The sequence below is a fragment of the Papaver somniferum genome, chromosome 2, assembly GCF_003573695.1.
Source record: "Papaver somniferum cultivar HN1 chromosome 2, ASM357369v1, whole genome shotgun sequence".
NCBI lineage: Eukaryota > Viridiplantae > Streptophyta > Magnoliopsida > Ranunculales > Papaveraceae > Papaver > Papaver somniferum.
In genome coordinates, this window is record NC_039359.1 from 62,059,061 (window position 1) to 62,081,571 (window position 22,511).

The window sequence follows — 22,511 nt, forward strand, 5'->3', positions numbered from 1 at the left end:
AGTCCATAGAAGTAAAGGGGTTGGCTGGATGCGTAAGCAAGCAAACTGTCCATGACCACGAGCTTTCGTGGGATGATCGAATGGTGGTCACGACTACAAAAATTGGCTGGCTGCGATCATGATCCTTGATATAAGGAGTGTGGTGGCACGACCCTTAGAAGGAAGGAGTGGCGGTTACGGCATGATCCTTGGCAAGTAAAGAGACGTTGAAGCGGCTTCGGATATTGGAGAGGACGTTGAAACTTACGGAGAAAAACCCCGAAGCTTCGGCTTCGGATCCTGGAGCATTTTATGGAGAGAACGATGAAGCGGGGCGGGTGTTGGAGCGAACGTTGAAATGGAGCCTCTGCTGGAGGACATTGAAGCGTAGAGGCTGCTGGAGAGAACGTAGAAGCGGCGACGTTTCTGGAGCAAACTTTGAAGCGGAGCCGCGTCAATCAGCGTGTTGTCAAACTCGACATCCTTCAAGTGAATAGAAGTTAGGAGTCCCCAGTCTTATCTATCAATCGTGCTTTCCAGGAGAGATTGGGATTTGGGAACGACTTCATTGGCTGGGAACATCTGCTTTCCTGATGCAGTGTAGTTGAGGGTTGCAAATATGTCTTGACGCTGCACCTTGAAAAAATATAGAATCTCATATAAATATTTCATCATAGACTGCACGATTTTGTGGGCGAAGTCCCCAGAAATCATGCGGCTCCTGACTTTAAGATGGTCTCTGTGAACTCAAGAGGGTTGTTGATTTCCTTTGCCTCGATTTTGGAGAAGTCGTTCCTGATCTTTACGTGTGATGAAATTGGATTGCTGATTCCCTTATACTGTGCGTTCAAGAGCAACGCGAGCCCCTTCATCTATAAACCCACGTCATGCTGAAGTGCCTGCGCCGGATGTTAAAAATATTCCTTGTCATCTCCCTCTTGAGTTGACGTGACTCTTATGGTTGACACTCCGTCAGTGTCTTGAGGAAATAGGTATCTCTTTCTGAGTGATAGAAAAGTCTGTCTGAGCCTCACGAGAATCAGCAGTGGTAAAAGGAGGTCGGCTTCTTCCAGCTCTTCCAGCCTCTTGCCCTGATGGTGGAGTACCAGCGGCTCTGGTGACGGTTGGATATGTCATACTTGAAGAAATGTTGAGGTGGCGGAAGCGACTCTGGTTCTGGTGAACATAGGTGTATCGTGCAAAGATAGCACGGTTTTGATCACGGAGTGCTGGAGCCAAGGCGCTGTTTCGAAGGGTGAGGATGGCGCTGTTTGGCTGGTTGTGGTGCGGAGAAGATGGCGTTGGACTCTGGATGGTTGTAGAGTGAAGAGATGGCGCTGGAAGGGTGCAAGATGTTAGCGCTGAAAGGATGCAAGATGCTGGCGCTGGAAAAATGTAAGATGTTAGCGCTGGAAAGATGAAAGTTGTTAGCGCTTGAGAGGATGCAAGCTGTTGGCGCTGGAAAGATGCAAGTTGTTAGCGCTGGAAGGATGCAATATGTTGGCGCTGGAAAGATGTAGGATGCTGGCGCTGGCTAGGAGTGGAGGGGACGCGGAGATGGGAACGGCTAGGATGTGGAGATGGTGCCGGCTGGAGCGTGGAGATAGCGCTGGCGGTCTCTTGGAGATAGATTGGCCACGGCTTGTTGGTTCCATGGAGCGTTGCTAGCAGGACAGGTTCCTTCTTTCCATGTGTAACCAAAAATAGGAAACCTTCCTCCATTTGAGATCCAAAAACATCGTGCCAATAAAAGGCGCTACCCACCTTCTTTATCCCATATCATCAGTTTTATTCCCTTGTCTTGGAGCTAGTAGCGACACAACAAGCATATTCCAACGTTCCTGCTTTAGCTTGTTCTTCCGTCTCGGTTCAAACCCTAGCCATAGGTATGGCTTTCGTAGTTTTATTGTTTGATTTGAATTGATAGATAATTATTATATATGAGGATTTTGGATTATTCTTTTGGAATTAATTGTTTTAGAATAATGTTGTTTTGGTTATGACTATAAGTAGTATGAGTACCCCAGGAAAGTCATGGAATTGTAATGTTGTGCGACAGTAGAAAGCATGAAATGAAACATGGGAACAATATGGCTATCGGTTTTTATCACCCCTGTGAAGATTTGAAGTAGTAGACCATGTATTTTTCCTAACAAGACTTACTCGGTTTTTTTGGATCTCCTAACGAAACTAGATCTCCCGGGTGCAAGTTGATTTGATTTGTAGATAGTGGTAAAAGTGGTTCGATTCTCAGAATTTTGAAGGATATTAGTTAGACTTAAATTCTAATATTAAAATAGAAAACACATTAAAAATTATAGCAAACTCAATCAAAGATGATATCAATACTAAAAGAAACACTGAGGCTAAGATTCCACTATTTTCCAAGTTCAAAGTGATTAAACCAATACTTATATTTATGCAATTTTCTCGTTTAATTTCATTCTAAAATATTGCAACAAGTAGATTTTCAAAAGTAGTAATTGTAAATACCAAGTATGAAGCATCAAAAGTCTTAAAACTAAGCATACTCCATCAAAATAGATCACAATCACTCAAATAAAAATCATATTCAATAATAGTTCAAGGCAAATAATCATATAATTATTGCAAATAAAAAGATAAAATAGAATATACCACTTTTTGTGGGAAAAATAGCTTCCTATATCGCCTCAGCAATGGGGTTTAGCTCCTCATATTAATCATGATCTCAAAATATGTGTTTTTTGCTCAAAAGATGATTAAAAGAGTGAAAAGTAATAACACAGACTGTTTGCAACAGTGTATTGGTGTTGCAAAACAGCTGTTACAATGGAACTGTTACAGAAAACTGTTGTAATTACTGTTGCTTTGTCGCTGATTTTAAGACTGCCCTGCACAGCTTAATGTTCTTCAGCTGTTAAAAAACGACACTGTTCTGCGACTGTTTCCCGTGCGTCAATGTTCTTCGCGTTCTTCCTCTTCAGCAGCAGCAGCAGCAGAAACAGAGTTTGGTAAAGCTATGATTTCTTCTTCTCTGGCTCTCCTTAGATTCCCAAACTCTCGAAACCTCTTCTATATGACCCAAGACATCTATCTATATCAAAAATACCGATTAAATCTCTCCTAAATCTTCCAAAATCTCTTTCCTTCTCTTCACGGCCAAGTTGCGGCAATTTCTTGTTTTAGAATTTCTACGCGTTTCTGAGCTTTCCTTTTTGTTGTAAACTCTTCCTTATATAGATACAAATCTTTGGGAAAGTTTACAGCACTTTAATCTCTCTAAAATTCCCTAAAACAGGTCACACACGTGACTTTCCATATTTTCTGTTGTGAGAAAAAACCGTCGATTGAGCCCAATCTAATCGATTTAAACACCCATATCAGATTCCTAGACCCGTAAGGAGTCTATCCTATGAAAATCAGAGGTTTAATCGACCTCAAACTCCTCCAAATCACGATTGCCAGAACTGTTCTTCACTGCACCTATTTTCCCGCCAAAACCTGGTTTTTGAAATGTTGAAGATGGTTGCCCCTTATCCAGGGTAGGGGTGCGATTAGCAACTGCCTGGAAATGGGATGCCCCTTAGTAATAAGGTTACCTGATGTGTTTTATAGATAGTGATAAAAGTGGTTCGATTCTCAGACTTGCGAAGGATAAAATATAGACTTAAATTCTAAAACAAAAATAGAAAACTCAAACAAAGATGATGTTGTTATCAATATTAAAAGAACACTGAGGCTAAGATTCCACTATTTTCCAAGTTCAAAGTGATTTAAATCCAATATTTATATTTATTCAATTTTTTCGTTTAATTTGATTCTAAGATGTTGCAACAAGTAGATTTTTAAAATAACAAGTGTAAATCAAAATCATGGGATATCAAAAACTTAAGTCCAAGCATATACCATCAATGGAAATCACAATTTTTGAATAAAAATCATTAAAACAATTCTCAAACAAGGCAAATAATCATATAAATAATTGTAATAAATAAGATAAATAGAAAATACCACTCTTTATTGGAAAAATAGCTTCCTCTATCGCCTCAGCAATGGGGTTTAGCTCCTCATATCAAAAACAGGCTCAAAATATTTTTCCATTGCTCAAAAGGTGTTTTCAAAGGTGAAGAGACTCAAAGGGAGTAAAACAGTTCAATCGCAACGTTTATATGTGTTGCAGATCGACTGTTACAAGAGAAACAGAAGGAATAAGACTGCTACAGTAACGATAGAAGTGAAGTGCTGTAGAACAACGACAGTGTTCTGCGACAGTTGGGCGTGGGTTGATGTTCTTCGTGTTCTTCAGCAGCACCAGCAGAACAGCTTTCCTGCAACTCGTGATTTTTGTCTCCTCTGGTTCTCTAAACTACCCCAAACTGTTCGTCCTCCTCTCTGACTTGCAACCAACCTAAATATAGCCAACAACCCCCAAGTAAACCCTAAACAACTCGAGTTCATCTTCATTCTTCTTTCACGGCAAGTCACGGATTTTTTTATTTCTTCTCTTTTGTACACGTCAACTGGGTCAATCCCACCTATACAATATTCCAGCAGGACCCTGTTAACTCAATCCTGGGCGTTAAATTCTTTCCTAAATCTTCATGGACTCTAAAATCCCGATAATATTTCTCCATGACTCTGTTTTGGTCTAACACGATGGAAACTCCTTCTTTCTCGAATCTGGCCGCCATACATTCCCTGTTTAGACGAAACAGGGTTATACTAATCCATAACGCGAGAAAAATCCGACCAAATCTCTTCCAACTACCGAATCAGGATACCCGTGAAACTCCACACCTCTGTTTCCTTTTTCCGGCTTATCTAGCCAAATTCGATCGATCAAAACGAACATTCCAATCCTGTTACGCTCTAGGAAGTCCAGCCCCATGAAAATCAGCGCTTGAATCTCTCTAAAACTCGCTTGAATCTCAAACCCTAAATCTGTTTACTTCTACCAAATATTCCCGCCAAAATGAATTTGAATTTTGGGGAAGAAGCTGGTTGCCCCTATCCAGTGTAGGGGGTGCCGATAGTAGGTCACTTGGGTGTTGTGGACAAATGTGGGTGCTGAGGATAAATTTGAGCTATACATATCCTGGGTGCTCCTTAGCCAATTCTGGGGGTCGTTTAGAAACTGTCCTTCGGGGGTGCCCCGCGTAACTTTTCGAGCCGATTTTTCCAAAAATGTTTATTGGCCAAAAATACCTACACACACATAAAACACCATAATAATTACAAAAATGAGCACTATCAATATATAGAACCGAGACAAATAAGACACAAAATTGTGTCTATTAAATACCCCTAAACCTATTATTTGCTAGTCCTCGAGCAAAGATAAAATTGAAAAATAAAATCCTAACTCACTGACGCAGGCATTGTCGATTGCATTTAGCATATGCAATAATCCTTTAAACCCCTAGGTGGCCCTAGTGGCCGAGTTATAGTCTCATGAGGGCTTACCAGAGGTATACCCACAAAACCTTTATACTCCAGACCCTAGTTATCTACGCAGAACCTTGGAAAGAACTAAAAAATCTCCTTGGTTGGCATACTTATTGACTACAGGAAGAAATACCCTGATGCGAAATTCCAATTGTTGTACACGAGTTTGCACTCAAGCATACTAAAATTCATATAAAGTGACAGAGCTCTACTCAGATAGTTGCACTATGGACATCAATATTCGGAGTCAAATCAATCACATGGATAGATTAAGAGATGGATATAGAAAAACGTAGATGGTTTTGATGTTTACTAAGTGAACGGTTTTCCTCATATCTGTCTGAAGGCCTCCGCCAAAAATGAACCTATCCTAATGGACTGAGATACTAGTCTGACTAATATCAACACAACTGGCATATACAAGGGAACCAGTGATGGATAATCCGAACTCTAGTTCAACACAGCTGGCATATACAAGGGTACCAGTGGTCGACTTTATTGAATTTATTCCTTTTGGTCAAATGGTCTGGTCTCAATTTTTTTTTTCATCTCTTTTTTCTTTTTCTTTTTCTTTTTCAACTTTTTTTTTTCATGGTATCTCAATCACTCTAATTCACCTTAGCATTGGTAACAACTTGAATCGTGAGCCCCACCTAATCACTTAGAGTAACATAGTTTAAAAACAAAATAAAAAAATAGAAGTGAAAATGACTTAACGAGATATGGTGAAACTATCATGTTATTTCTAACACCTGAGCTCTGTGCTTTTATGAATAGACTCTTCTAGATGTTTCCATCTAATCAGATTGGTTCCTCAACTCCTACAACCAAAATGCTTCCATCCACTTAGGTTGGTTAGTGTTATCCTTAATATGCATAAATTTCTAGGCTCTGGAGTTTATTTAAAACAAAAAGTTTCTACCCCACCCCCAAACTTAAATCTAACATTGTCCTCAATGTTTCTAATCAAAGAACAGTACCAAAAATATAAGTAACATGAGGAAATAGTAAAGAGAGAGTTCGGAAACATAGTACCTGGGTGAAGTGAAACCAAAAACTGACAAAAATATTATACAACATACAAATCGCCTCGATGGTCAATCAAGGGTAAACAGGGACCTCCAGAGGGACCTCCTCAACATCACCTGTAGGAAAAGGCTCTAAAAAGGGCTTCAATATCTGACCGTTAACCTTTAAAGAACGAGTACCATCTTATGTCTCAATCTCAATAGCGCCATGAGGAAAAACAGTACGGACCACAAAAGGACCGGTCCACCGAGAGCGCAGTTTCCCGGGGAATACATGCAAACGAGTGTCATACAGAAGAACTTTTTGACCTGGAGAAAATGACTTCCGTAAAATATGCTTATCATGCACAAGTTTCATTTTGTTCTTATACTCCTCAGCACTATCGTATGCATCTCTACGAATCTCGTCCAACTCATTGAGCTGGAGCTTTCTGTGAGCTCCTGCCTTGTCAAGTGAAAATTTTAACTACTTAATAGCCCAATAGGCTCTATGATCTAACTCAACAGTAAAGTGACATGCCTTGCCAAATACTAAATGGTAGGGTGACACTCCAATGGGTGTCTTAAACGCGGTACGATAAGCCCATAAGGCATCAGTAAGCCTCGACGACCAGTCTTTCCTATTGGGATTAACTGTTTTCTCTAAAATACGCTTAATTTTCCTATTGGAAACCTCTACCTGACCACTAGTCTGTGGGTGATACGGGGTAGCTACTTTGTGGGTAATACCATATTGTTTCATTAACAGAGCAAACGGTCTATTACAAAAGTGTGAACCCCCATCACTAATTATAGCTCGCGGTGTCCCAAAACGTGTAAGTATATTCTATTTCAAAAACTTAATTACGACCCTATGGTCATTTGTTTTACACGGAACCGCCTCAACCCACTTAGACACATAGTCTACAGCGACAAGTATGTAAAGATAACCCAAAGAATTAGGAAATGGACCCATAAAATCAATGCCCCATACATCAAAGACCTCAATCACTAAAATAGGGTTCAAGGCATCATATTTCTACGGGAAATGGTTCCTAACCTCTGGCAACGATCACAAAAACACATGACTATGGGAGTCTTTAAACAGTGAAGGCCAGTAAAATCCACACTGCAATATTTAGCAGCAGTCTTCTTAGCACTAAAATGACCCCCACAAGCATGTTCATGACAAAAGGAGAGAATACTGGACTGGTCACTCTCAGGTACACATCTCCTAATAATCTGGTCTGGACAATACTTAAACAAATAAGGATCGTCCCAAAAGAAATGCTTAACCTCGGCTAAAAACCTAGAACGATCTTGTTTACCCCAATGTTGAGGGGTTCGGCCAGTAACAAGATAATTCACTATATTTTCATACCAAGGTGATTGGGAAACAGAAAACAATTGTTCATCAGGAAAGCTATCCCTTATAGGAAGGGAATCACTAGGGGAACTAACAACTAACCTGGATAAGTGGTCTGCTACTACATTTTCAACACCCTTTTTGTATCTAATGTCTGGAGAAAATTCTTGTAACAATAGGATCCACCTAATCAATCTAGGTTTGGTATCCTTCTTAGATAAAAGGTATTTCAAAGCAGCATGATCAGTATAGATTACGATCTTAGAGCCTAACAGGTAGGATCTAAACTTATCCAAGGCAAACACGATGGCTAGCAGTTCCTTCTCGGTAGTTGTATAGTTCAATTGGGCATCATTCAAAGTTTTTCTAGCATAGTAAATCACATGAAGTAATTTTTCTACTCGTTGACCTAACACAACGCCTATAGCATAATCTGAAGCATCACACATAATTTCAAAGGGTAGGTTCCAGTTGGCTTCCTGGACTATGGGAGCGGTAGTGAGTAAATTTTTAAGCTTCTCAAAAGACTCTAAACAAGCATCATCAAAGACAAACTTAACATCTTTTGCAAGAAAATTGCAAAGAGGTCTAGAAATCAAGCTAAAATCCTTAATGAATGGACGGTAAAAACCTGCATGCCCTAGGAATGACCTAATGTCTTTTGGCTTTGTCTACCTCTATACCCTTTGAAGAAATGATGTGCCCTAAAAAAATTCCTGATTTAACCATGAAATGGCATTTTTCCCAATTAAGCACTAAATTATTTTCCTTACACCTAGTCAACACTAATGTCAAATGATGCAAGAACTCATCAAAAGATGAACCAAACACTGAAAAATCATCCATAAAGACCTCTAAAAACCGTTCTACCATATCATAAAATATACTCATCATACAACGTTGAAAAGTCGCAGGGGCATTACACAGCCCGAAAGGCATGCGTCTATACGCGGAGGTACCAAAGGGACAAGTAAAAGTGGTTTTCTCTTGGTCTTCTGGGGCAATACCGATCTGATTATATCCGGAAAAGCCATCTAAAAAGCAATAGAAAACTATATCCTGCTAATCTCTCTAGCATTTGGTCGATAAAAGGAAGGGGAAAGTGATCCTTCCTTGTTACCTTGTTCAATTTCCTATAGTCGATACAGACACGCCATCCCGTGGTCACTCGGGTTGGGATTAACTCATTATCCTCATTCTGGACTACAGTGATACCTGATTTCTTGGAAACAACCTGAACGGGGCTGACCCACTTACTGTTTGAAATTGGGTAGATAATACGCGCATCTAACAACTTAAGCACCTCTTTTCGAACTACTTCTTTCATGTTAGGGTTCAGTCGACGTTGCATCTCCCTAGAAGGTTTGGAGTCTTCCTCTAAATGAATCTGATGCATACAAACGGTAGGACTAATACCCTTAATGTCTGCTATAGACCACCCTAAAGCTTCCTTATTATCTTGAAGTACTTTTACTAGCCTACTTTCCTGATCACTATCCAAGTCGGCAGCAATAATCACAGGTAAAGTCTCAGATGGGCCTAAGAACACATACTTCAGGTTATCTGGTAGTGGTTTGAGGTCCAACTTAGGGGGCTCTTCTAAGGAAGGAACTGAGGTAGTCTCAGAAGCTGGTAATGGTTCGAACCTAGCTTTCCATCTATCAGTGTCTAACACAGGGGTAGAATCTAATAGAGCATTCACTTGTTCAATGGTACTATCATCGTCAAAATCTAAACCAAAATGGGATAGACAACTCTCTAATGGGTCTTCAGACAAGATGTTTGGTAATGACTCCTGAACTAAGGATTCTATCATATTCACCTCTTCAACACATGTGTCATCTAGCTCATAAGGTAGCTTACTGACATTAAAAATGTTCATTTCGATAGTCATATTACCAAAGGATAAATTCATCACACCATTTCGACAGTTTATGATCGCATTAGACGTAGCTAAGAATGGGCGACCTAAAATCACAGGTATCTGGTTCTCTGGGTCAGGGACAGGTTGGGTATCTAGGACCACGAAATCCACTGGATAAATAAACTTGTCGACCTCAATAAGAACATCCTCGATAACACCTCGAGGAATTTTGACAGACCTATCAGCTAACTGCAGTGTTATCTGAGTAGGTTTCATTCACCAAGTCCTAGCTGTAAGTACACATGGTACGGCAGTAAGTTCACACTGGCTCCTAAGTCAAGTAAAGCTTTTTCTACCCGGTGTTTACCTATTGTACAAGCAATGGTTGGGGAACCTGGGTCTTTGTACTTTGGAGTGGTAGTGTTCTGAATGATTGAACTTACATGACTAGCTAAAAAGGCTTTCTTATGGACGCTAAGTTTTCGCTTTCGCGTACACATATCCTTAAGGAACTTGGCATAAGCAGGAATTTCCTAATTGCATCTAATAAAGGAAGGTTTATGGTAACTTGCTTAAAAACCTCCAATATGTCATTAAAGTTCGATTCCTTCTTTGTTGATGCTAATAGCTGGGGAAATGGGGCTCTAGGCACAGAATCAGACCTCTCAGGAACCGAATTGGCATCATCGGAAATTTTATCAGTCCCTCAGTTAGTGGTCCTGAGGGATGAGATCCTGAGGGGTGAACTACAGTATGTTCACTATCGGGCATGGTTACCTGATGTCTACTACTCTACCACTCCTAAGGGTTCTAATAGCATTCAATTGATTCGATGGTTTTGCACCTACTTCATGAACTCCTCTAGGGTTGGGGGTTCTGACTAGGGAGCCTTCCGTTATCTCTCTCACTTAAGGTCTTAGCTATTTGGCCGACTTGAAGTTCTAGCTTAGCAAGGCTCTGAGCATTAGTTTGAAAGTTCTGCTTGGTTTCCTGTTGAAAACTAATTTGGCTGTGCTAACATATCCTGAGTTTTGCTAACATCTTAATAGATTCCTCTAAGCTAGTCGTTTTGTTTTCTGGGCCTGATGAATTCTTAGTGTAACCAAAACCTGGGGGAGCATTAGAATTACTAAACTGACCTTGACTCTGGCCCTTAGACCATGAAAGGTTCGGATGGTTTCTCCAACCAGGATTATAGGTTTCTGAATATGGGTCAAACTTCTGACGGTTATCATACCTAGTGTTATTATAGAGAGCATTGGCTTGCTCTTCATTATTCTGGCCTTCCCAAAAAGGCTCCAATCTACCACTAGTGTGACCCACTTCTAAAGCTTCTAACCTTTTCGCTATAGCAGCAATTTTGGCATCTGATTCAAAGCTTCCTTCTACCCTATTAACGTTTTCCTTGCCTAGAAGAATTGTTTTCTGGGGTACCCTATTGCTTTCCCATTGTTGGGTCTTTTCGGCGATTTCATGCAAATATGTCATCGCATCATCAACTGTTTGGTTTTCAAACCCACCTGTACACATGGACTCTACTGTAGTTGTGGTGGGATAATAAACCCTCATAAAGGATCTGAACTAACCTAACCTTTTCAAACCATGATGAGGACATTGGGCTAATAAATCATTGAACCTTTCCAAATACCTATACAAAGATTCTCCCTCCTGTTGTGTAAACGTGCAGATTTGCGTCCTAATAGACGAGGTTTTGTGCCTAGGGAAAAACTTGTTCAAAAAGGCAGATGTAAGTTGTTCATAGGTTTCAATTGATTCGGAAGCCAAACTATAACCACGACTTGGCTTTATCTTTAAGGAAAAGGGGAATAACCTGAGTTTTAAAGCATCATCATCAAGGTTTCTAATTTTCAGGGTACTACAAATTTCCTCAAAGTCCCTAACATGGAAATAGGGGTTTTCATTTTCTTTCCTAAAAAGATTGGGAGCAACTGTAAGGTTCCAGGCTTAAGTTCATAATTTGCTTCAGTTTCAGGTAACCTGATACACGGGACGAGTAGTCCTAGTAGGATTCAATAAGTCTTTCAAAGTTGCCATTTCTGGCGTTATTGGACTATCAGGGATTCTTTCCTCAAACGGACGTTCAAAAACGGAATCTTCACGAATCAGACTTTATAAATTGAGGTAATCAAGACGCTTAGAACTACTAGGTTTCTCTTTAACAAATCTACCTAGGGCATCTCTTTTACGTTCAGGCATGCAACAAAATAAGGTAGGGAATTCTATGCAAACACAAAACAAGGCTGACTCAACCAAATCAAACCTAAATTTCTAGCAAACAAAAAGCATGATGGGTCCACTTAGATTGTTTCTAGACCAACTTCTATTCTTTCGAAAAGGAACTCGTTACAATCTGAGCAAACCCCTCTAGAATCAATCCGAGTCAAAGTAAGTTGAATCGAGGCGAGGGAAGTTTAGTGGAGCTTTGATACCCAAGGCCTCACCGGTTACAAGGCGGCGCAGTCACGCATTCAACTCACAGAAACCTTCAAGAACTTCGAAGTATGCTCAAAAGAGTAACCAATATTCTTCGAACGACTTTCCTATTAAGCTCGTTACCCTATAGGTCTCGTTCTAGTCAAAATTTTAGGCTTAGGTTCGCGTTTGGTTTCGTTTTCCTAAGGCGGGCAAGAAGAGAATGGTGATGAAATCCGAACCCTTATCTTGAATGGCCAAGCCTCGCCCTTTACTAGAAAAATAAATGTCTGTATTCAGTCCTCAACAAATATGCATACGAAGGAGTCCAGTAACTCGCTGACAGGGGATTCACGAGTGTTTAGAATCTTACCTCCCGTTCCAGACGGGGGATGAATCGGTTGTAGTCGACTCGGGCCACTGACTCCGATGTCTAGTGTACGAACCCAAGGTGCAGAGACAATATCGTAATTGTCCTCCTTCTCTGCAAACAGTTTATATTTAAAGTACCCTTCCGTAGGGTAATAAAAAAAATAATGTCCCAAAGTCCAAAAGTTTAAAAAAATAAAGAAAAATTACAAAAATAATAAACCCTAATACAATTTTGTTTTTCTTTGTTTTTTAAAAAAAGAACAAAAATAATAAAAAAAAATCTAAAACCCTAAAAACAAGTCGGCGTCGGCGACGCCAAAAATTGATTTGATTGGTAGAAAGTGGTAAAATTGGTTCGATTCTCAGACTTGTGAAGGATATTAATTAGACTTAAATTCCAATATTAAAATAGAAAACAAACTAAAAATTATAGCAAACTCAATCAAAGATGATATCAATACTAAAAGAAACATTGAGGCTAAGATTCCACTATTTTCCAAGTTCAAAGTGATTAAACCAATACTTATATTTATGCAATTTTCTCGTTTAATTTCATTCTAAAATATTGCAACAAGTAGATTTTCAAAAGTAGTAATTGTAAATACCAAGTATGAAGCATCAAAAGTCTTAAAACTAAGCATACTCCATCAAATAGATCACAATCACCCAAATAAAAATCATATCAATAATAGTTCAAGGAAAATAATCATATAATTATTGCAAATAAAAAGATAAAATAAAATATACCACTTTTTGTTGGAAAAATAGCTTCCTCTATCGCCTCAGCAATGGGGTTTAGCTCCTCATATTAATCATGATCTCAAAATATGTGTTTGTTGCTCAAAAGATGATTAAAAGAGTGAAAAGTAATAACACAGACTGTTTGCAACAGTGTACTGGTGTTGCAAAACAGCTGTTACAATGGAACTGTTAGAGAAAACTGTTGTAATTACTGTTGCTTTGTCGCTGATTTTAAGACCCTAGAATACGACTGCGCTGCACAGCTTAATTTTCTTCAGCTGTTAAACAACGACACTGTTCTGCGACTGTTTCCCGTGCGTCAATGTTCTTCGCGTTCTTCCTCTTCAGCAGCAGCAGAAACAGAGTTTGGTAAAGCTCTGATTTTTTCTTCTCTGGCTCTCCTTAGGTTCCCAAACTCTCGACACCTCTTCTATATGACCCAAGAAATCTTTTTATATCAAAAATACCGATTAAATCTCTCCCAAATCTTTCAAAATCTCTTTCCTTCTCTTCACGGCCAAGTTGCGGCAATTTCTTGTTTTAGAATTTCTACGCGTTTCTGAGCTTTCCTTTTTATTCTAAACTCTTCCTTAGATAGATACAAATCTTTGGGAAAGTTTACAACACTTTAATCTCTCTAAAATTCCCTAAAACAGGTCACACACGTGACTTTCCATATTTTTTGTTGTGAGAAAAATCCGTCGATTGAGCCCAGTCTAATCGATTTAAAAACCCATATCAGATTCCTAAACCCATAAGGAGTCTATCCTATGAAAATCAGAGGTTTAATCGACCTCAAACTCCTCCAAATCACGATTGCCAAAACTGTTCTTCACTGAACCTATTTTCCCGCCAAAACCTGGTTTTTGAAATATTGAAGATGGTTGCCCCTTATCCAGGGTAGGGGTACGATTAGCAACTGCCTGGAAATGGAATTCCCCTTAGTAATTAAGTTACCCCTTATCCAAAGTGAGAGTCTGAATAGCAAATGTCCTCCGGGTGCTTTCCGACAACTTTTCGAGCCAATTTTTTCCAAAAATGTTTATTGGCCAAAAATACCTACAAATAAATAAAACACCATAATAAGTACAAAAATGAGCCCTAAAAATATATAGAATCGAGACAAATCGGACACAAAAATGTGTCTATCACAAGTCCGAGTTTTGTGGGAAGCGCCGCCTTGATCGCGAGAAGTCCCCAGTCACTCCTTGTCGTGTGATAGCTGATTATTTAGCCATTGATTCCTGAGCGGATTTTTTGCTTCTACAATCTTGAGATCGTCGTTTGAAATACGAAATCAGGAATCGAAAATTGATAATGTAACCGAGAGATTAATCTCCCACTGTGGTCGCCAATTGTTTAGGGTGAAAATAGTTTCTGCTGATTTTGGTAATTTCGAGTGTGTGGGTGAGAAACGAGTCTGAACCCTAAACGATGTACTACAAAGGAGTAATTTGATTCGAGAGATCAATCTGTACAAATCCGTCCTAAACCAAGAAATGTTCGTTCCAGACTTGCTTCGGTCACAAAGTGAAGGAGAAGGGTTGGTATAGGGAGGGAAGCGAAGAGAGTGTTGAGACCAGAATAGTTGATTCGGGAAGAGTAGTTGTTTGACGACTTGTATCAGAAAGTGGAAAGCTAATAGATGGGAAAGCTAACAAGTGATTTCTGAGTATTGTATTCTCCTAACCAAAAATTGTCCTTTTGGTGGAAATAGGTGAGACATATTTATAAAAGTCACAACGAAACGTACCCTGGTCTCGTAAGAAGTGGAAACGGTTGAGTAAATGGAAGGAAGCGGTAACGGGTAATTTCTGGAATTGATGTTTCCATAAAGAAGGAAACATTTCACCATTACTCCTTGTATTTACTAACTGCCTCACTCTTATGACACTTTATTGTAATGGGCGTAGTGTAGGCCGCACGCTGTAAACTGCCAGACCAATACCCTGATGAGCATCCTCCAGTTTGTGACATGTTTTGATGTCTCAAGTGTTTTCGTGGAAAACGTGTAGCATGTTGCTATTGGTTGGAAAGTTAATATTGACAGGCTTGCCAGTTCGGTGGTGACTTTCGACGGCCGAGATTTTGTATCTTGAGAGGAAGGCTAGCCGTGGATTTTTTCAACCTTCCGTTTGGAATCCAGCGGCATGGAGGCATGACCGACATGGCTTTGGCGTGGCCAAATTAGGGCTTTGGCACCGTGGCCAAGAGACTTCCACAAGTCTTTTTGTGGCAAGTTTGTATGGCTGAGATCTGCATCTTAGGAGGAAGGATAGCTGTTGATTGTCGCAACCTTACGTTTGGCAGCCAGCGACATGGTGGTAGGGCCGGCATGGCTTTGGCATGTCTTAGGATCGGAAAAAAATAGGGTTTTGTCATAAACCGTGATGTTTTGCCTTGGGCCGGAAGTTGCCATGTGTTAGGTGTCAAACTTGTACGGCTGAGATTTGCATCTTAGAAGGAAGGGTAGACGTTGATTGTTTCAACCCTCCGTTTGGCAGCCAGCGGCATGGTGGTAGGGCTGGCATGGCTTTGGCATGTTTTGGGCGCGGCCAAAATTAGGGTTTTGGCATAAACCGTGATGTTTGGCCTTGCGCCGGAAGTTTCCCTACGTTAGGTGGCGAAATTGTACGGCTGAGATTTGAATCTCAAAAGGAAGGGTAGCCGCTGATTGTTGCAACCCTCCGTTTGGCAGCCATTGGCATGGCTTTGGCATAATGGTGCGGTTGGCATGGTTGGCATGCCTTGGCGCGGAGATCTGGCTGGCATGGCATGCCTTTGGCACAGTGGTGCGGCTGGCATGCTTTGGCGCGGAGATGTGGCTGGCACGACATGCCTTTTGCACAGTGGTGCGGCTGACATGGTTGGAATGCTTTGGCACGGATATGTGGATGGCATGGCATGCCTTTGGAACAGTGGTGCGGCTGGCATGCCTTGGTGCGAAGATGTGGCTGGCATGGCATGCCTTTGGTACAGTGGTGTGGCTGGCATGGATTGGCACGGAGATATGGCTGGCATGGCATGCCTTTGGCACATTGGTGCAGATGGCATGGTTGGCATGCCTTGGCGCGGAGATGTATCTGGCATGGTTGGCATGCCTTAGCGCAGAGATGTGGCTGGCATGGAATGCTTTTGGCACAGTGGTGCGACTGGAATGGTTGGCATGCCTTCTCACAAACATATTGAAGGGCTCAATAAATGCGTTTAGTGGAGACATTATTACTCAAGTTCTGTTTATTTTCAGAGTGACATCACTGTTTGACTAAGGTCACTACAAGAAACTTCATGTATCGCAACACGTTGATTGTATGGCAAGAACCCACTTTTTGTGTGGCAACATCCTTTTTCCACATAAAAAATTTTTGCCACACTGTGTGGAAACAAACCGTGTGACAAAAAGTTGTTGGCACACCTTTAATATAGTGAGGAAATAGATAGGTTTTATGCCACACCAAAAGGTGAGGCAATAACACGAGGCAAAAAGCATTTTTCTAATTTAAAAAGCATTTTTCTAATTTAATTATTATTTTATTCAATTTTATTTTAATTATAAATAGGTTTTATACAACACCAAAAGATGAGGCAATAACATGAGGCAAAAGGCATTTTTATAATTTAATTATTATTTTATTTTTAGTTTCATTTTATTCTAAAAATTTGTTGCCACACTGCTAGTGATGTAATTTTAATTTTCTTTTATTTAAAATGTATTTTTGCCACACCAAAAGCCTAACTGCAGCAACAAAATATCTATTGCAACATGTTCGCCAACCCGTTCATAAACAAGGACGTTATACAGTAAAATTATATTAAAAAAATCATTTTACTCGCATGAATTAAATCAGAACAAAGAATTCAAATTGAATTAAAACGAAAAATATCTGTTCCAGAGTATGTTGATTCCCTTTTGACATAAGAAAACATTTACACAATCCCCAAGTAAACAAACTTCAAAGAAACTTTAATCTTCAAACTAGACCTATTCAACGCTAAATCCATCCCAGCCGTCCACCCCTAGGCCTCGTGCTCTTGCTAAAGAGATGAAAACAAACACCAACAAGAAAAATGAACATCACAGATCAAAACAAACACCAACAAGTAAAAAAAACATCACGGAATGGCAGAGAATCATCATGTCTAAAAAGATTGGGCTGTAAGAGAAATATTCAATATAACACCAACATGCAAAGAGTAAATATCATACTAACATACCAACAATTATGACCACTTCACATGTTTGTGTGAAATAGTCAGAATTATATAAGTTTAAAATCAAGGAAAATGATACTTACAATCATTTTGAGATCTGTACAGTTTCTCCTCAATTCTGTTAGACTGCTCTGCGGGTCTAGCAAGATGCTCCTCATGTCTGTAAGGATGATTCGCAGGTCTAACAAGATGTTCCTCGTGTCTATAAGGCTGCTCCTCAGATCTGTTAAGTTTCTCTAAAGGTATGTAAGGCTCCTCCCAAGGTGCAAATAGTGGCTGCGCAGGTCTGAAGTGGTAATCTGAAGATCCTGAAAACTGCCCCGGACTCAAAACGTGCCCTGGCCTGCAACACGATCTAACATACTCCAACATTTTGTTCTCACGCATCTTAGACTCCTCATCACGTGCTTTTAGCCGTGCCTCCCATTCTGCATCTCGTTCCCTGATTCGCCTATCAAAATCTTCATCCCGCCCTTTCATTCGTCTCTCAAAATCTTCATTTCTCTCATAACTAGAGCATGTCGGATATCTTTCAGCTCTTACATGTTTCTGCCTTGTTGTAGGTACTACATTTCCATAGGCTTCATCACTAATTGGTTATTGGTTACCATCCTCATCAAACCCATTCTCATCCAACCCTGATTGCTCCCTCATCTGGACCTATGTATATCAGAAAAAATGTAGGATAAAAGATTTTATCTTCTATGATAAGAAGTGTATGAACCTTACTACAGAAGATACTTACTATGAAGCCTTGTGAAATTGGGTCCAAAGCTTTTCCAGGTTTTTTATTCACATGGGTTTTAATGAACACATCACCATCAGTTGGTGGGTTTCCTCTATTATCTTCAGCCTGTACAAATTCCATCACGTACAATGAATAATAGTAATTGAAAGTAAAATATGAAAAACTACATACAAAAAGCTTCAGGTACTATCCTAGCATATGATATTCCAATTCTTGACAAGGTTTTGCAATTTGCAGCTAAGTCATCCAGATGATCAACAAATGCTACAACATGCGAAAACAAAGACACGCCTAAGTACAGTTACAAATAAAAAACTTCTAACTTTTACAGGTTCATGTCTCCTTACTTATATCCAAATTTTTTTGAAGTTGCACTGAAAAGTGGTTGTAAAGACCAAATTATGTATGTACCATTTCAGCTTTGCATCGAGCGTGGTTTTTCCTGCCCATTGTATGCTTTACTTGTTGGAAGCTTCTACTCTTGACATTTTGTTCGGAAAATTTCTTACGAATATAAAAGGCAGAATTAATTAGACATGATGTATAACCAAAACATAAATCCAGACATATAAGATGTGTGAACTTACCTGGTGTGTTGCATCAGTTTCCCAGAATGTCACAAGATTCTTCCACTCCCCTTCAGTTAAAGCAGGTGGTTTATCTGAAAGACGTTTTGCAGTTGTATCGTGTCGTGTAAAGTGCTTTCCCTTCCATGTACCTTTCTTTCCCCTAAATATATCACCAGAAATAGAGAGGTTAGCAGTTTTATAAAGTTCATCTACTATGAACAAATCCCGTAATAGTCAAAAAATGATAACTTGCAGTGAGTATATCTGTGAACAACTAACAGGTAAACACTTACAACTTTAGTTTCAAAATAGAATAACAAAAATCATTGATGTGGCCAAACAACGAGTTCATAGGAATATTTATTTGATAACTCCACAAAATCATTGATGTGACCAAAAAAGTAATTTAAGCATCATAACTTATTCACAAACATATTAAACCTTAGACATGTGAGTTCGTATTTTTTCAAAAATTTTTGATCAACAATTTAAGTTCTTCAACTTAACTGGTTGAAAGCAACAAAAACATGAGGACCACAAGGAATATGATAACAATATCAATTGCTTACATAAGACTAAATTTCTTACGATGTTTGGTTCTGAGTTGATGTCTACAAGCCTGCAAACATAGAGCATGGTACAAATAAATTTTGTAAAGTAGCAGTACGTGCTGCACATTGAAAACGCCGAACAGAAAAGATTATCATTATAATTAGAACGCAAAATAAACAAACATGGTATAAACTTCTGCTAAGTATGTTCACCTGAAGCTCGTCCCACATCCAGTCCTTCGCCACTGTATCCTGCTTATCCTAGTGCTTTGTACAGTTGAACCTCCGAGATTGTTTTAGCAATACCCCAATGGCGTCAGAATATCACACTTGATTGGCTCCTTTAGGTTTTCCATCATCCCAATCAACTTTTTTTCTTTTCTTCCCGCTTTGCCATAAAAGATGCAAGAGTGGTATCACGTCGGACCTTTCTCTCTTCGGGGACATCAGCTGCTTGGAGAGGAAAGTTAGCAATCTATGGTATTACTAAAATACGTCTAGACACAGCAGTATTAACGAACACAGTTTAGTATTGTACCAGTAGCTAAGGTATTGATTTGCTCACTAAGCTCACCATTTTGCTCATTTTCCATCCTATATAGAACCATACAAACCAAAAAAAAATCAAAAAGAAATCAAAACATAAGAAAACCCAACATAAGCTTAATCTGTAGGCAGGATCACTAATAGTTTGCAATCAAATCACAATTGCGCAGTTGTAAATATTTGTTTTCTTCATTTGACTATAATTAATTCAAGGTAACATTGTTCTTTTATTGAACTAATAGCACGGCATTGGAATCAATTTAGTTCAGAACTATCACATTCCCAATGATTTGGATTAGCATATCCGACCCCAAATGCATATTATACTACTGAACAAGGGAACATGAGAATAAAACCACATACATGTGGAGTAGATTATAGAATCAGTTACAAGAAATTCAATTCTGATCATATTCACAACCAAATAATATAGAAATATAAGAAGTATGCAAGCAAGAACAAAAATATGAAGGATGTTTTAGACCAAAAATTAATTGCAAACTCTAAAACTCGATCTGCTGTTTCAAAGGATCAAAATCAGGTAAAAGGGACATAACTTTGCTGCTAAACTTAACTTATTAGTTCAATCTTTTTCACTCTAGATGCAAGTTTTCTTCTATCCACATCTAAATATCAGTGTCAAACATAGGGTACAGTTGTATGTTGTCCCATTCACATGAAATCTAGGGTACAGTTGTATCATGTTCCTAAACATGATTAATAACAACGTAACCACCAGAAATCTAGGCCAAAAGCAAACACAAGGGATAGCATACAAGTGACATTTGGATATAACCAAATAATTGACCACAAATAAACTAACAGCAGCAACTACACAGCAATTTCTCAACATCTTCAGCAAAGATAACAAAAGTAAGACATTAAAACCCAAATTAAGGAAATCCCGAATTGAAACTTTAGAGAGATGTGACAAATTGACCTGCTATGAGATTCTGGAGAGTGACGAAAACAAAACCCCCAAATTAGTCAAGAGTGCTGTGTAGATCTCTAGACAAAAATTATGGCAAAATATTCAGAGAATAACTTACGATTATCTATGCAGTAATGGTACTAATACATGAGAAATGATAAATTAGGGTTATACCTTTTGATGTTCGAGAGAGAAAATTAGGGATTTCAAGTCTTTCTGTGTGTGACCTTTTTTTTATGGGAATCTGGGTGTGATTCAAGACTGCACAGATTCGAGAGAACGAGGTTTTCTTTAATTTCGAGCAGAAGATGGATTTTCTTTTTAGGGTTTGGAGAGATTCTATTTTTTCTTCCATTTTGGAGAGAAAAACTGAAACTGTTTTATTTGAGAAGATGCGAAAACTTTGAGGGATTGAGCGAACTTTGGGGGATTTTGGTGGGAATTTGATTTTCACGAAAGTTTTAGAGGGAAATTTTGGCGCTGGATTTTGTAAACAAAGTTCTAAAGTTTAAGTTGCAGAGCTAGGAGATGAAGAAAATTACGGGGATTTGGGGTTTGGGTGTGGAGAAGATAGGTCAATGTTGCTTGGTTTTGTTAGCTATAGGAAAACACGTGTACCACCACCCCTCTTTTATCAAAATAAAAAAAAAACACGTGGTCCATGGGAAATAATTTCCTTTTCTTTTTCTTTCTCACGTTATATTTTTCTTTGTGACTTTGCTTTATTATGTGACCTGTTTCACATGATGATAAGAGTTTAGTCAACAGGTGTTACTCTTTTAGTAAGACCATCTGGTCAGTTCATGGACACTAGGCGTTTTCTTGCATACATGCAAGATCAGATCCTTCTGTAGACCCTCTGTGAACACCTAAACACTCTAGACTCCTTAATGAGCTGGTTATGGACTTTCATTGTTAAAGATATGTATTCCAGACACCCTAAATCCCATAACCAACCACACATCTACATAATTGTGGGTACTCTACTTGGCAACACCAAGGCCTAGCATTGGCGTTCCTGCGGGCAGGGTGCTTAACAATCCCTTTTGCTCATCATAGTTACATATGCTTTCTAGCATGGCACCCCTTAATAATCCTTCTAAAGAAACCTTCAACTTAAAACCATAATCTAGTCTGCCGCTCAAATATCCCACCAAATGCATATACTCATCGACAAATACAAAACAGAGATACAAGGCATGGAAAAATTTAAAAGAGGTTGCTAAAACCCTAAGCATACCAAGTCTTTTCATACCATGTTCCTTTTTCTGAGGCTAGTTTCTAATAAAAATTAGAAAAAAATCCTGAATCCTCTCTAATCCAAATCTTTGCATACCAAATTCGTTATTAGCAATTAAAAGTAAAACCAAAAACCCTTAATCAGGGAAATCAAATTGCAAAAGGTGGATAAGAAATTGACATGCAGAGAAGGAGGTTGGGAGAGAACATACCTTTGCGCAAAGATCGTTGCTGGGAGGAATTTCCTGTTTAAGGATGGATTTTTGATATTTCTTTTTAACTCTACAAGATTGGGAAGATCACCCTATGGCTCAATTATTTCAAAAGAATCAAAAATCAAACACTAAGAAACAAAAAATGGATTTTGGGGATGAAAATAGCTCTCTGCCCTAACAAGAAACAAACCCAAATCTAAATCTACGAATTTATACACAATACAAATTTAGAATAATCGAACTTTACCCAATACAGTAAACAGAGAACCCCTTGTAATCAGCCATCGTTCTGCTGTTCAGAGAAGAGAAAG

The 22,511-nt window shown here is 39.1% G+C and overlaps 1 pseudogene; it reads left to right on the plus strand.

Moving 5' to 3' along the window:
* Positions 1-11,240: 11,240 nt before the first annotated feature.
* LOC113354629 lies at positions 11,241-11,340 on the plus strand (annotated as a pseudogene).
* The last annotated feature ends 11,171 nt before the right edge of the window (positions 11,341-22,511 follow it).